Below are 15,242 nucleotides of genomic sequence, written 5' to 3' on the forward strand. Positions count from 1 at the left end.
GGCCTCTTGTTCCCTATTTTGTATTTGATTAAACTTTCATGTGTAACTATTAGCAAGGGTAGCTTGGGATTTTCTCCTCAAGAAGCCTCAGCCTTGCATCACCTTCTCTACTTGGAAAAAAAGGGGACATATCCATCAAATTGAGCATTAGGAATTTTTCCTTTTGCATGATTCTATTGTTTGTTTTTATTCAAAAAAAACAAACAAAACAAAAATCATAAAACTTCAAAAACACAAAAAACACCCAAAAACTCAAAAAAAAAGTCCAAAACATCTTTTCTTCAAGTCTAGAAATTTTGATTGTATTTCTTATTAGAGGGAGTTTCATCATATAAATTTTCTTTTCTATGTCTCTAGTGTTTGAACTTGCTTAAAATGGCTCTTTGGTCTTGCCACTCTTGGTCTTCTACTTTCTTGGTCTATGTCAGCATACTAGGACCTTCTTTTTGCTGAAATGTTACCTTGATCTCTTAACTACACTACTTGATTGGGAGAGTTTTTCAATTGCTTTTTCTTATCTATCTACTTCATTGTTTGGCTTACTGCCTATATCTTGACTCAATTCACAAGTGTCATAAATTACTTGGACACTTTTCTTGACAAGTCACTTTAATCCCTCTCCGCTATATTTGCAAGTGATCACTTTACCTCTCTAGTTTGGACATTAAAGTTATCTTTTATCACCTTATTAGATTCCTCAAGTGTCCTTCATGATTGACTTCTTATCTACCACTATGGGCTTCAAACCTTTTTTATTCCAAACCTTAACCAAGTCTAGATGATCATGAGTTCCTACATTTCACTAAAGATTTTAAAGACAAATAAAATGAATACAAACAACTAGAAGGCAAAAATGATCCTAATTACCTTCATCTCACTAAGCATATAATTGGAATGCACTCTAAATTTGAAGAAATGATAGAGGAGAAGATAGCATCATTACATGAATATTTCTTAAGGCCTTTACATGTGTGTGAGTTCTCTTCTTTAAGGTCATTATCTTCTTCAAGGTCTACATTTTATACTCTAAGAAAGTGATTATCTTCATCTATTGGATCCAAAGACTTCTCTAGAGAACAAGTAAGTGATACCTCCTTTGAGCCTAGGCCAAGATTTCATGATAAACCTATCATTGACCACTATGACGAAGACATGGAAACATCATATTCACTCAATGAACAACAAAAGAGCCTAGGAATACTTTTGAGAGGATTTTTACTCTCTTGGAAGATTCTTATGATGCCATCTTGCAAACACTTCTTGGCACAAAGCTCATCTCATTGCCTAAGTCCAACTCATACGAAAACCCATTCTTGGAGATCTATTGTGCTTATCATCGACATTATGATCATAGTACTTCATATTTCATGGAGTCAAACCCTAAAGTCCAAGATGTTATTGATGACATGATCATTGATTTTGGAACCTCTGATGACTCATATGACGAGGATACTTCTCTTAAGTAAGATCATATTGATGAACTTATGTCTAGTGACCATCTCCTTGACACCTCCACTTCTTCCAACACATATGAACTTCCTAAAACTTTAAATCTTTCCAAGATGGACTCATCTAACAAACAACCTAATGCTTTTCATATGGACTATGTGTACCCTAAACAGCTACCTCTAAAAGAAACTCAAGTTAATCTTCACTTGGTTACAAATCTTATCCATACTACTAAGACTAAGGATTCTCAACCTTCATGTGATATGATGCCTACTATTCCTATCCTCTATTAATTTTTCAAGATCTTACCATGCAAAATCCACATTCTCCCTTATTCTTAGAAGTGGCTCCATGTCAAGAGGATTCTCACAAAGGTAAAGATATATCTATCAAGAAAGATCAAGATCAAACACCCTTTCATCTCCTTCAAGATGTCATTCCACCATATCATGTTTCTTTTCCATCTCCCAAATATGACGAAGAAACTGCCTCTAATACTTTTCATGATCTTATTAAGGATCAACAAAGACACACTATGCTTATGTTATCCAAAGAAACTTGTCAAGATCAAAATATCCCCTCTTGTTCTACTTGTTCATATCCACTTCAAAACTATGTTCAAGCTTCAAATTCTCCTCTCGAAGTTGTTTCTCCTATCAAAGATACTCGTGATTCTATTTATGGCCTTGGTCACATTGCTCACTCTAAAGATGTTGATACCAATCCTCACTATCCCTTTGCAACTTCCAAATCTATCCTTGGTCCTTATCCATCTAAGCTAAATCCTTCAAACCTTCCTTCATACTGGGGCCTTATGCTCCTCCATCTTCTACTTTGACTCTTATCTCATCACCTACTTCTCTCATTATACCAACAAAGACACTCATCCTTGATGAATCTACACCCACATTTACATCTAAACCAGACGTATAAGCCTTATTTATCCACAAAAGTCATATCTTTTAGAAGAAATTTGGATGTACAACATAAGAATAACCACAAGAATCCAGTGAAAATTGAAGATCACTATTTCCTCTCTTATCGAAATGTTAATTCAAAGAAAGAAAAATACTAAAGAGAGCACAAAGGTCTACTAACCAAAGAGTGAAATCAAAGAAAATATGGGTTCAAAATCCATCATTGAAGAAATTTTTTCTAAAGCATCCAAAGGAAAAGAAAACTCAAAAGCTATATGGATTCCCAAATAAATCAAAGTTGACATTCAAGCTTCCAAAGCCTTCCACTTTATCTTCTTCCAAACATCTTCCTCAAAAGCTTCCAAAGGCTTCCACCTCATCTTCTTCCAAAAGTTTCCTACAATCTCATACATCTAAATCTCAAGCTATTTAATTCATCATTCCACCACCCTTGAAAGTATGTGTCAATATTGATCTTGCCCACTTTTTCACCTACACTCATGCAATATTTCAATCCTACATTTACCTACTATTCATACTCCTTCTAGCTTCCCAAGACATGAACTATTATCCTCCATATAATTTTTTTACTACCATTACTTGATCTACATCTTTGAGTGTACCTTTTTATGGTCTTGGCTTACCATGGATTATCCTTCCAATAGGAGCACTATCCATTCAATCTAAAAATCTTATTAAAAAAAAGCGAAAAATGAAAGAAAAAGTGCCTTGGAAGAAAAAGTAAAGAGAGATAAATTTGTTGTATGGTGAAAACCACTTCTTGTGGTGCATTGGATAAGTACCAACCATGATAAAAACTTGGTAAATAGGCATCATGTGTAATTCTTCTATCATCCATCTACTCCCTCTTCTCTCTTTCATCTTAACAATGTTGAGTTGTTCATGCACATTTTCTATCTTATCCATCAACTTCTCTATCATGATCTTGCTCGTTCACTCACAACCTTCATATCTAGCTTCATTCTTATTTCTCTATCATGTTTCTATCCTATCTATTTGACATCTCATTCTTGATCAAAATAAAGATGAAAACATGGTTCTTAGAAGCCTCTTGACATGTTCTCTCTTTTGGGTTATACACTTTCATGACATTAGGTCATTATCCTATTTTCTATCTCTCTCATTTGATTTCATTTCTTATCTGAACATGCTTCATATGACTATCTCTCCCTAGCTTGGGTACCTTGAGGAGCCTGTCCTTGAGGATCATTTTCATCTTGCTTCAGACTCCTTGCCTATCCAATATCTACTCATCAATCAACTTTCTACTCCATCATGTCCTATACCTTGCTAGACACTGGGACAAAAATGTATCTTTCTTGAGAACTACTAATATCTAAATCATTCTAAAAAATCCAAAATAAAACCAAATGTGATGCTGAAAAAATCCTTAAAAACATGAAATGTCCTGAAAGAAATGATCACCTTAGTGAAAACCTAGCAATAGGTGTCTTGATGTATCACCAAGAATTATAAAATTACTAAAAAATGAAAAAAAAATCATAAAATGTTCTTAAAAAAATTCTCTCCAAGTGGTGAAAACCTAGAAAGAGGTGCTACTTGAGACTCTTGTGCTTATGTCTATCATCTCATATTGCTTTTCCTTTCCTAGCTCAGAACAAACTCTCATCGATGTTTAGGGGGCACAAAATATATTCTTGGGAAACTCCAAACAATGTTTTTCAACACTCTCCTTTAACATCGAGTGTTTCTCAACACTTATTGGATACCTTAACTTGGGTTGACACTCTGTGTAGTCTAGGATGTTGCAATATTCTCAGTGGCATACTTGAGTCCTAGGAAGAGGGTTATGTGACTTTCACACACGTGCTCAAAATGAAAAAATGGCTGAGTATTTCTTGACTTATTTTCTTTGTGTGCAATTTCTATTGATTTCTTTCCTAAGTGCTCCCTCCCTAATAGTCTCTCAAGGATGTCACAAACTAGAGGATTGGGGGCATAAGGAATGTTTTCCTTTGATTTATGTCTGTGGATGTATTTTCTTAGATCTTAGGTGTCTTGAAATTTGTTCTTGACTTACTTGACACTTAGGATCTACAACGTTATGTCCTTGTCTATTTTTTTGCAAGTGCATACTTATGGTCATCTTGACATTTTGTATCTTGATGCAAGCATACTATTTCTATATTAAACCTAGGGAATCTAACTACATCATCACCTTGATCTTTATGTCTTTGATTTATAGGTTAGGCTCCCACATATCTATTTGATATAGATCATATTCATATCCTCATAGTTTTTCTAGTGATGATTGTATGATCTTCCAGTGTCCTTGAAATTGAACCTTTGTATACTAGCATGCATTTTATGGTTCATTCTAGCTTAGCTTTGCATTTTGAGTGTTGAGAGAGTCTTCCTTATCTATGGAGAACATGCCAGTAAGTTATGTTAATCTCCTTGACTTTTCTTGACTATATCTTCATCTCCTTTTGATCTTATCATCTCACCATCTTTTATTTTCCTGTCATCAAAAGGGTTAATCTTATCATCACATCTATCTACCCTTTTGGATAATTTATATAACCTTTTTGACCTAATTTTTGAACTCCTCATATTTGTGAAAACATTGCACCCTTACCCAATTTTGACGTCCTGGATCCATTTTTGAAACTAAAATCAAAATCATAGTTCATCTTGCTGGTCAAATTTTCATTTTAAAATTCTCCCTTCTTTTGTGTAGTTGGCTAGCCTTTTGATGCTTAATCTTTGAATCTTTCTGAGGCAATCTTCATTTTCTTTGTTTCTTCATCATTTCTACTCTCTCCACATCTCTTCTCTTTTATTCTATTTCATTGTCACCTTTCTTCTTGCTTTGACCTAATTCTTATGCTTTATCCTTTTGGTCAAATCTAGTCACATTGAGGCATATCTTTTACTTGTTGGTCAACATTTTGTCTTAATTGCATATCTGTCATTTTGGACTATATATTATTTTGATTGATTTCAATCCATCTCATCTTTGCATCTCCTCTACTTTAATTTGATTTTGATCTCGAGGGGTTAAGAATACTCTATCATCCCTTTTCATCACTACAAATTGATTCTGGTTTTTTTAATTTCTCAAGAGCACATGCTTTACCTTTATATTTTCTCTTGATCTATCTATCTCTCTAGGGAATATGCTTGACCTTTCCATTTTCTTTCGATATATCTCTCCCAATGTTCAATCTTGTTGCTTGTTGATTGTACATTCAGGATCAACTATCTTTCTGTGCTTCATTTTTCATAGTTAGATTTCTCTATTAGCTTAGCTTCTTCATTCTTTGACTTAATGTGTTCCTAGATCAATCGCACATTAGTCAAAGAGGGGAGAATGTAATCACCCAAAAATGGTCATCTAGACTATGAGCCCCCTTTCTAGCATTTTAGTTTAATTTATCTTTTGCTTATCTTTGATCAAATTGTCACTTTACTATTTATTAAATTATAACCTATGGTTTGACCACCTTATCCTATCTCTTTTATTTAATTGAAAGAACTTTCTCTCTTTTAATTAAATAAAATCCCCAAAGTCCCACTTATCCTAATTGTGCACATGAAAAGCATTATTCCTGTTTTAAAAATAAAATAAAATAAAATACATTTTTGTCTCACATGAGTTGCACACTTTCTAAGGTGGGTGGAACCTTTATTCTCCTCCTCACATGTTTTATCTTAAACATAACTATTGGTCTTTCTTAGGTGAGATTCTTGTGGACATGAAGCACTCAAGACTCATTCTCCACCCTTGATTTTTCCTCTTAATTTCTACCACCCATTACTGTTTAAAAGGAGGCTCTCTCCTCACTCTCTCATATCATTCTAGTCAATGCTAACATTATGGTGAAGGTTTTCTTATAGCTTTTGGAGCACTTGGAGCATTCTTGCATTCTTAGCTTAGTCCTCATTTTATATGCATTATGAAATACTCTTTAGCTTTTTTTCCTTTGTGCTCTAGCTTAGTTCACATAGCTTAACTAGGAGGATCTTGTAACTCTTTTATTTAATTTAGAATAGCTTGCATTTGCATTGCATCCATCATTGATTCTTGGATAATGGCACTCTTGTCTCTACTCTATGAATCTTCTATTCTATGGTGCATGTTGCAAGGGTTGCATAGCCCAAGTTCATTTGAGAACCACCATCTCATGGCTCTTACATGTCATAGATAGGAATCTATAAGACCCTTCTTGAGACTCCCTCTTCCATGAGTTCTCTCAAGTGTAATGGTTTATAGAAGTGTACTTTTTTTTGGTATACAAGAAGTACCCTTCAAATGATACAAAGTAAGTGAAAGTGTGTTGTTATATAACTAATACTAAATATGAAAAATGGAGCATATCATACCTTGACAATGAAAATTATTTGTTAAATGTGATCAAATATGTTGATGTGTAGCTTTGATTGAACACTAGAATTCAAAAAATATATATGAAAGACAAAACCTTGGGTAATGGATATTGTAGTTTTTCATAATGCTTGATTGAGAGAAAAGGATTGAATAATTAAATACTAAAATAAATGTGGATGTTTGAATTTTTATAGATCTTCTTCTTTGATGGTGGACTCATTTTTTGACAATCAACAAGGGAAAGAAGATTGATTCATGGAGACAATATTCTTTAAAGACACCTTAAATGCTCAAAAATGTTAAGATGTGAAATGTTGATTGTGTACTTGAGATGGATGTCTATGTCTTGTGTGCCAAAATGAGGATAGAGTGGGTTCTTATATACCTATCACAACATTTCAAGATTTGAAAATTAGAGGGCTTCGATATAGGATTTACTTTCCCATTAAAATGCTACAACAAGCCATCCATTTGAACTTAAGCCCAAAACTTAGGATACAAATGACCCAAGGCATTCTATAATTGGGAGCAAATTGTCCAAGGCATTTTGTACCCACTAACCAAGTCTTAGATTAGAATCATAGGTCTTAGATGACAAGGGGATGCTAGATTATGAAGTATAGCTGATTTTGAGTTCAAGAATAAACACAAGTCCACAAAATGATAACATAGAGCCCATAGGCTAATATATGATTGAAATGGAGAAATAATAAAAGAACACATCTAGAAATAAGGACTCTTATCAATCTTAGATGAATTTTTTCTATTAGAGATAGTTCATCAACTAGATTACAAGAGAAAAAAAATATATACATCACAAAATATGATGTCGATCAGTTCATTTTGGGATTATCATTAGGCTCAAAGTATAATAGTTACAAGTATAGCAAATATATAATATTGACTTAAATAAAAAAATATAAGAGCTTTAGAAACATAAACTAGTTCCAACTATCAGTCTAATTGCTCTTGTTAATGGGGTTATCCCAACTATCTCCATAGAAAGAATCTTCTTCTTGGGCATTGATGATGTTTTTTGTTTAAGTGTCCCTGGTTAGATTTGGAGTAATAGCTTGAATGTTCTACATATTGGTGTTGCCTTCCACATTGCTTAGATTTCGATCATGTTGAAAACCATCATTGATGATTTTGTTGTCAGATTTTGTTGCCACAAATTTGGAAAGATGGATATCATCTTTGAAGATTAGCATGTTGCCTTCTTTGAGTAATGAAAGGAACCTTTCTCTTGGCACCTCAAAAATGGCAATGACCTGTGACATTATGTGAGAGAGGGTGAGTTTCATAGAAAACTAAGTAAGGTCTCATTTTCTGAGCTGAAATATTTCCTCATTCCTTTGCTTCTAGATGAACCATAAAATTTCATTAGTAAGAGAAACCAAAATATATTGAGCTTGGTATCAAATTTATCAACAAAAATAGTAAGTATTTCATGCTAAGACATACCAAGTTTGTGCTTCCAGTTGATAGGTTTACAAAGAACATAGACCAGATCATACAAGTAGAATTGCACTAAAAAAAAAGATGCTCAAAAGACTCTAAACAATTACACAATGCATACATAATAGGTTGCTTTCCCATAGGAGAAAGAAAATGCCCAACAACAAGCTTTTGTAGAAGCAAAAAGAATCTAAAGAAGCATTCTTGGGGTCAACATGAGAGTGCCAAAATAAATCAAAGACAAATTGCCATCTAGTGCACGACCAACTAAAGCCCTACACCTGGTTGATTCTATTGATGATAGCCAAATCATAATTTATCATTTTATAGATTTTTTTGAAAGAAGATTCTCTTAGAAATTTACCATCTATCTATCTCATCCGATCAATATACTGTTTATAATTAAAATATTGATAGGAAAGAATTTACCACCAACTTTAGTGATTAATGTATATGTTTTCTTCTGAAAGCATGGAAGTTGAAACTTGGTTTAGAGAACTTCCCAAGAACCTAGTTGGTTCTCCATCACAATATCCTGCAACAGAGAGATGCTTTTACACTTCCAAGCTTTAGCCAAGCAATATCGTGTTGGAGCTAGAGGCTTATTATTAAGAGTAATTCCCCACCATAAAGATCTATCCATAACAATGTACCAAGGATTCTTGTTAACTGCATCCATTTAGAGGCTAAGGTAATGTCTTCTAATCTAATATCCCTAATCCCAAGGCCACCAAGTTCCTTTAGAAGGAAACACCACTCCCACTTTACACAATGTCTTCTTATTATCAATGTCATCATACCAATTAGAGTCCCTTAGAAATTTTTGCATTTTATTATACTGATAATCAGAAAACATCCAAGCTAAAGCATAATACATTGCATAAGAGGAAAGAGCCTTTTGAACTAGTTGAGCTCTTCCAACATGAGAAAGCATGTGAATTTGTCATTTACTATGTTTGTTCTCAATTTTGACATATATCTAATTCCACATATCTTTAAGATTAGGGTTCATAGAGAAGGGTATGCCTAAGTACATCACAATCTTATGAGGTCCCACCCATTGACAACATTTATTCAAGACCCACTCAAGAGGGAAATCATCCTAGCCAATAATAGAAGATTTCATTTGACAAATCTTGGTGCCAAAGGGTTTACAAAAGAAGAGGAGCCTAACTATTAAAGTATAGGTTAATTGGACCTAATATTGATATTATATTGTAATATTACCTTTTGTTCTTTATGTCATTTTATATACATATATTTATCCTTGCAGATATATATATATATATATATATATATATATATGAATTAATAAAGGTGATCAAATGGTATATTGTATGCATGAATTAGTTACAACTTATTGGAGATTAATTTTAGTCTATTCGTGGTGACTATTGAGTCACGCATGATAGACATGACTAAGTATCAGTCATGTCTATCAGGTGTGACCCATAGTCACCCTATCAACCTTTATACATATATGGATCTTTTCTTGACTGAAACACATAGAGAACACAAATATTCCAGTCTTCAAGTGTGTATAAATAATAGGTTTGATTTATTTATATCTTCCACACACACACACACACATCACTGCAAATTTTTGAAAATAGTTACAAGTTCTGATCCTAATATTGTGACAATATTATCTGTAAAAACAATCAAATAGTGTGTGTGTGTGTATATATATATATATATATATATATATATATATATATATATATATATATATATGTACATATATATATGTGTGTGTGTGTGTACATATATACATATATGTACATATATATACATATATATATATATACATGTGTGTGTGTGTGTGTGTGTATATATATATATATATATCTATATATGTATATGTATATGTATATGTATATGTATATGTGTGTGTGTGTGTGTGTGTGTGTGTGTGTGTGTGTGTGTGTGTGTGTGTGTGTGTGTGTGTAATTACATTAACATGGTATTAGAGCAGGCTTGAGAAGTGATCCTATATCAGATATTATTCATAAGCAGGTTTGAGAAGTGGTTCTTTATCAGATATTATTCTAAATACTATTCATAATGGTCAATGACATGAGACTAGAAGACAAATTAGAACGGGATTCTGACTTTGCAGGATGGAAACAAAGAACATGGCCTCAATAAATTCATCAAAAACTTTGACCCACCCCCCAAAGGAAATGAGGAACTAGAAAAATGGGAGAATGATAATGACAAAGCCATGAAGCTTATTGTGGATGGTGTAAAAACTCATCTACTTCTAGTAATCTCAAAACTAGATACTACACATGAGGCGTACAATGCTCTTGTGAATATGTTTATAATAAATAATGTTGTTCGAATCATTACATTAAGGGACACAATCTCAAATATTAAAATGAATAAGGGAGAGACAATTTCTTCTTACTTTATGAGAATAACTAAACTACAGAGTCAACTCTCTTCTATAGGACACATCTATGATGGAAAATAGCTAATAATAATGGCCCTAAAAGGCCTTCCTTCTTCTTGGGATACCTTTAGACAAGGAGTGTGCTCTCGATCTAAATTTCCTAAATTCAAAAGACTAAAACTTGATTGTATACAAGAAGAGTGCATACAAGTAGCTCGAGGCCAAAATGTCTCCTCATCTAAGGAAGGCTTATAAGTTCTTTCTACTCAAGTAAATAAGAAGAAGAGAAAACATAAGTTCAAAGGAAAGAGAAAGCTACCAGATTTCTCTAAAATGCAATGCTTTAGATGTGATAAAATTGGGTATCTAGCATCTAAATGTCCTGTTAGAATTAAGCAACAAGCATCATTTGTGACTACCCAAAACACAAATGGAAATTCTGAAAATAATGCATTCTATTCAGCCCTCTCCAATGAAGCTTTAACCAGATCAAGTACTTGGGTAATTGATAGCAAAGCCTCTTGACATATTATAGGTTTTAAAGAACAGTTGGATTCAATCATGGAAGACTATGTTGAGGAAGTAACTATTGGGGATGATACTAGCTATCCAGTAAGAGGAATAGGGACATGTACTATACATTTGAAAATATAAAAATCAATTAAACTTACTAAGGTACTATATGTATCTGGTATAAAAAGAAACCTGGTCTCCATCTCTGCTCTTGAAGAAGGATAAAAAGTCACATTTATGGAGGGAAAAGTCTTAGCCCAACCTAAGAATTCTAACATAAATAATGCTTACAAAATTGGCTCCAGACACGGGTGTCTTTACCAACTAAACACCCTTACACATTCATCTCTCCTTCATGATTATGTCAAAGAAAATGAAATCTAGCACAAGAGACTAGGTCATCTTCATTTTCAAGGATTACCATCTCTAGGAAAAATGGTAACTAGTCTACCAAAACTTTATCCTTACCATGAAGGAACTCGTAAAGGTTGTGCATTGGGGAAGAATATTAAAACCACAATTCTAAATAGTCAAAGTAAATCCAAAGAAATTCTAGAGCTTATTCACTCAAATTTATGCAGGCCAATGTCAGTTTCTTCACTTGGGGGCTTTCTATACTAAATTATATTTGTGGATGATTTCTCAAGGAAAACTTGGATCTATTTCTTAGAGTAAAGAGTCTGAAGAAATCTTAACAAAATTTAAAGAATTTGAAGACATTGTAGAAAATCTATCTGGGAAGAAAATAAAAGTTTTGAGAACTTATAATGGTAGAGTACATTTCAAAGATCTTTATAAATTATTGTAAAACTATAAAAATCAAGAGGGAGTGTTTTGTTCCCTATAATCCTCAACATAATGGAATAGCTGAGAGAAATAAGAGAACCATACTTGAAGCTGCTAAAGCAATGCTTCATGATCAAAATATTGAAACTTTTCTTTGGGGAGAAGCTTCCAACACTGTTGCTTTCATTTAAAATAGATGTTCACATCCCATCTTGAATTCAAGACCCCTAAAGAAGCATTCTCTAGGAAGAAACCTACTATTAAATTCCCAAGAATTTTTGGTTTCCATGTCTATGTGCACATTCTTAAGGAGAAGAGAACAAAACTAGATCCATCAGGAAACAAGGGAATCTTTGTAGGATACAATGAAACTTCTAAAGCTTATCATATCTATATCCCTGGACAAAGAAGTATTGAACTAATTCGAGATGTAATATTTCATGAAGATTCATCTTTCAAAAGATCTAAGGATGAAACTTAATCAAATTCAAAAGATACACTAGAAGAACAAATCTCTAACAATGAGGAGGAGTTTCTAATGGAAGAAGATAACTTTGTTGAACCTATGGACGTTGCTCACACTTTTGAGGAAAAGAAAAGACCACTATGGGCTAAAAAACTAATTGAAGAAAATAATTCCATTCCCTCAAATTTTATTAGGGAAAGAAAACATCCTAACATATATTCTAGTTATATTGCATTATTAAGTGAAATTTCCAAATCTGAACCATCTGATGTAAGAGAAGCAATGAAACATCAAAACTTGAAAGATGCCATGATAGAAGAATATAATTCCATACTTAAATAATGTTTGGGACATTGTTCCTAAACCCAAAAATAAATTTGTTGTCTCTTCAAAATGGTTATTTAAAATTCAACATATTGCAAATGGAAGTATCAACAAGTACAACAAAATCTCAATAAAATAGGGTCCAATTTTGTTTTTGAGGCGATGCCCTGAGCCCCAATGAATTATGAAGTATGTACAATATTTCCCTAATTAGTCACTACAAACTAACAATCTCCCACTTGGGGACTAATCAGGCTCCACGCTAAACAACTATCTCCCACTTAGAGATTAATCCTATAGCTATGCCACTACTCCATAAGGCTCCCACTAGATCAAACCACCCTAAACTTTGTTGTTCTTTTATTTTTTTCAGTCTAGAAGACTAACCAAAGTTGAAGAAGAATTCAACTTCTCCCTTGTCACTACTTTTGTAAACGTACCTGTTAGATTGTCATCCGTATGTATCTTGTCCAACTTTAACTATCCATCATCCAAAACTAATCGAATGAAATGGTACCACAATTGTATGTGTTGTCTTTGAATGTAGAGTTGAATTCTTTGCAAGATGAATGACACTCTGACTATCTGTAAATAGATAATTATCTCTCTGAGGGTGTCCCAATTCTTCCAGGAAGAATTGAAGCCATATCATCTCCTTGGCTGCCTCTGTAGCAACAACATACTCTACCTTTGTAGTGGATAAAACATTAACCTTTTGTAACCTAGAAACCTAGCTCACTGCTGCCCCACCAACAGTAAATACATAACCTATTGTACTCTGCCTGGTATCAATATCCCCTGCCAAATCTAAGTCAACATATCCCTGTAAATCAGTAGTAGAGCTCCCAAAGTGTAAACACTTACTAGATGTTCCTTTCAGATATCTAAGAAGCCATTTTACTACATTCCAATGCCCAATTCTTGGATGACTCATATACCTACTAAGGATTCTCACTGCATGTGCAATATCTGGCCTAGTACATACCATAGCATACATCAAGCTTCCTACAGCTGAAGCATAAGGCACCTTAGACATGTTAGCCTCCTCTTCTTGTGTCTTGGGACACATCTCCTTAGTCAACTTCAAATGACTAAGTAAAGGTGTGTTGACTACTTTAGCATTTTCCATAGAGAAACGTTGCAACACCTTCACAATATAATCAGCTTGAGATAATGCCAATTTCTTATTTTTCTTGTCTCTGCAAATCTTCATACTAAGGATTTTTTTTGATGCCCCCAAATCCTTCATAACAAATGCATGTGTTAACTGGTGTTTTAGTCCCTTAATATGATCCATGTTAGACCCATCTACAAGCATATCATCAACATATAAAACATAAAATAATGTAGCTATCATCATCCAACCTCTTAAAGAAAAAAAAATGATCTTAATGACACCTACTATCCATGCTCATGCATAAAACTGTTAAATTTCAGATACCATTGCCGAGGTGCTTGCTTCAAGCCATATAAACTTTTCTTCAATTTGCACACTAAATTCTCCTTACCTTTGACCTCGAATCCCTGTGGCTAAGCCATATATTTCTCTTCATCCAAATCATCATGAAGGAAGCTTGTTTTAACATCAAGCTACTCCAAATGCAAATCTTCAATAGCCTCAATACTTAAAACAATGAGAATAGAAGTCATTTTAACAACAAGAGAGAACATCTCATCAAAATCAATGCCTTTTTTCTTTGCAAATCCTTTTACAACTTGATGGAGCCCAAAAAAATTTGGTCTCCATTTTTTGAAATAATGTTGAAAGCTTTATGGTATTGTCATTGAGATGTGAATACTTTATCAAGTTGATTCATTTCCCATAAAATCAGATGCATATCATAATAAAAGAAGGAATGGGCAAAGTGCAGCATCCACTAGAACTCACGAATGATATTCTTCGGACACACCGTAATCAAGGTGAATATGACCTACTGGGAGGAACAAAAGATCGGATAAGGACAACTCCACAAGTTAATGCTGCATTAGCTGCATGTCAAGATTTAAAATTGGATGGACTTTTTATTGGAGGTATTAAATCAAACACTGATGCTGAAACATTCGTAGAATCTGGATGTTAAACAAAGGTAATTGGAATTCCTGTAGCACTAGAGGAGGACCTGATGAACCAGTCTATAGAAACTGATGTTGGTTTTGACACAATATGTAAAGTGAGTGCACAGCTAATCAACAATGTTTGTACTGATGTATTGTCTATGGAGAAATGTTACTATTTCATTTGGCTAATGGGTAGAGAAAGATATGTATCATGGAGTGATCCTTTTACCTCCACCAAGACATCATTTTTGATGAAAAGAAGTGAAGGTATATTAGGACATAAGTATGGACTAGTTCGGCCTCCTCATTTTTCTCATCAAAATCTTAGCACAACTTCACACTCAAGGCTGAAAATTGTTCAAGCATCTCTTCCTGGTTGCAGTGGTGTAAGTACTAGCATCATTTCTTTCAGTTTAGCTCATTCTGGTGGTCCTTCAACAAGTGCAGTGAACAATTTTAGGTCAGTAGGTACAGAACTGCAACTGAGAATGTTATCAAAATCTC

The sequence above is a fragment of the Cupressus sempervirens genome, chromosome 1 (genome assembly GCF_028749045.1).
Source record: "Cupressus sempervirens isolate cs-2001-9-10 chromosome 1, ASM2874904v1, whole genome shotgun sequence".
NCBI classification, from domain to species: domain Eukaryota; kingdom Viridiplantae; phylum Streptophyta; class Pinopsida; order Cupressales; family Cupressaceae; genus Cupressus; species Cupressus sempervirens.